This window comes from Nyctereutes procyonoides, unplaced genomic scaffold (assembly GCF_905146905.1).
Source record: "Nyctereutes procyonoides isolate TBG_1078 unplaced genomic scaffold, NYPRO_anot_genome, whole genome shotgun sequence".
Classification (NCBI taxonomy): Eukaryota; Metazoa; Chordata; class Mammalia; order Carnivora; family Canidae; genus Nyctereutes; species Nyctereutes procyonoides.
In genome coordinates this window covers 7,402,504-7,404,639 of record NW_026575052.1, presented here as the reverse complement: position 1 = coordinate 7,404,639, position 2,136 = coordinate 7,402,504, and the positions used below count along the sequence as shown (strand labels likewise).

Here is a 2,136-nt window from a genome sequence, read left to right as displayed (position 1 = left end):
ATTTTTAAAATTTTGTTTTGACTCATGTTTTCCTTTAAATTACTGGGTGGCACAGTCTGTTGGGTGTCTGAATCTTGGTTTCAGCTGTGAACTCAGGGTTGTGAGATGGAGCCTTGTATTGGGCTTGGCTCAGCACAGAGTCTGCTTGGGTTTCTCTCTCCCTCTGCTCCTCCCTCCCCTCAAAATAAATAAATCTTTAAGAAAAATCACTAGGCTTTACTGCATTAAAAAACCTATTTAAAGAAACTTTCTCAGGGACACCTAGCTGACTCAGTTGGTAGAGCATTCGACTCTTGATCTGGGAGTTGTCAGTTTTCAAGCCCCACACTGGGACAAGAGCTTACTTAGAACAAAAAAAGAAACTTTCTCAAACTACCCCATAACCACAAAGAAAGGATGTCTTAAGGTAACAATCCATTTTCCTGGGACTTCCCTGGTTTAAAAACAAAATCCTGTGCTCACTTGGCAGCACATATACTAAAATTGGAATGATACAGAAAAGATTAGGATGGCCCCTGAACAAAGACAACACACAAATTTGTGAAGCGTTCCATATATATTTTTTAATTTTAAAAGTAAATAAAATGCTGCCTTCCATCAACTCTCGACCTCCCCCTATTAGGTAAACCAGTAGAGTTGGTCACGCTAAGTGTCACTTGATCTAATCCATAGCCATCTCTGGCCACTATCACAGGCCTGGTTGCCTTGCAGGCATCTTTCTTCAAATAAGTTAAAGCCACAAAGTAGGAGTGGAGGGAGAACAGTAGTACTGTTGACTTCAAATTACACAGTCCAAACAAAACTGGGTATATTTTGCTTTTTTAGTAAGTCTGGCAAACAGAGTGTCTTTAGTCTGTTAAAGTGCAGTTGTCTTGCCTCTGGTATTTGAAAAGGGAAAAGACAGTTCAACACATAAAATTTCCAGAACCTGAGGCACGCCTGGGTGGCTCAGCGGTTGAGCCTCTGCCTTTGGCCCAGGGCGTGATCCTGGAGACCTGGGATCGAGTCCCATGTCGGGCTCCCTGCATGGAGCCTGCTTCTCCCTCTGCCTGTGTCTCTGGCTCTCTCTTTCTCTGTGTCTCTCATGAGAGAGAATAAATAAAAAATAATAGCTAGACTAGAACGTGTGAGGGTAAGTGTTATTTTGTAAACCTACTTGGTTTATAGATAACTGGTTCACAATCTTTTTATCCAAAACCATTGGAACCAGACATGTTTCAGATCTAGAATTTTTTAGAGCTTAGAAAAAAGTTTTATAGTTCAATGACTGCTGGCCTGAATTAAATTATTGCCACCAGTGAGTAGAGGAAAGTGCATCATTGACAGAGGACCCAAAGCGATTGTTTGTCTCTAAACCAGGGTAGTGGCCTCAGGTAACCAGAAACAGTAAGAATACCATGGCTAGGGAGTTGGAGGAATAATCTATCTTTTCATCTCCATTTGCCCAGTAGTAAGCTGCAACTAAATTGAAAGCCATTTCTAGTCTTTCTAGCTGGACACCAGAAAAGTCAAGTGACTCCCAGCCCTGCCAGGACCATACATTCCTAAGGAATCCCCAAGCCCTGGCCTAGCTTTTGATGACTTCTGCATGAAATTGGAGTCCCTTGCTTTGATTTGTGGGCATAATAAAGATCAGCCTTGCTAGGAATAGAAACCTCTCCCCACCAGGCAATAAAGAATTATTCTTTAAACCTCTCCTTCATAACACAAGTGGAATGTGAGTAAAGTAAGATACAACTTTTCAATGTTCAGCCCCATGATTGCATTATCATAGCTCTGCTCTGGAACACTCCTGGAATCTACAATTGTTTCAACTTCCTCTGACTTTATGCCCAAATCTCCAAAGCCATGCATTTTGCTTTTCCATACAAAACAAGACATTTTAGCCCAACAGACTTAAGTATCACTTAGCTTTACATCTGAGGGGCAGCAAAAAACTGTTACACTGACAGCAGGCCATCTGCAAATCTTCCATACATGCTTGTTTCAACAGGGAATTGGCTTCTGAAAAAGTGTTTTGTTGAAAACTAGAGATGATGCAGTTGCATTGTGAGGAACTCTTAACACTTGACTTTCTAGTTCACAAAACCCTACATTTCCTCGTGTTTCCGGGACTCTCAAGTCATGCCTGTATCC

At 41.5% G+C, this 2,136-nt stretch overlaps 1 non-coding gene across 1 annotated transcript; it reads left to right on the top strand.

Annotated features, from left to right (window-relative positions):
- The first annotated feature begins 454 nt into the window (after positions 1-454).
- LOC129514361 (U6 spliceosomal RNA) lies at positions 455-560 on the top strand. Its single transcript, XR_008665421.1, has one exon. It is a non-coding gene; the product is annotated as a U6 spliceosomal RNA (small nuclear RNA).
- The last annotated feature ends 1,576 nt before the right edge of the window (positions 561-2,136 follow it).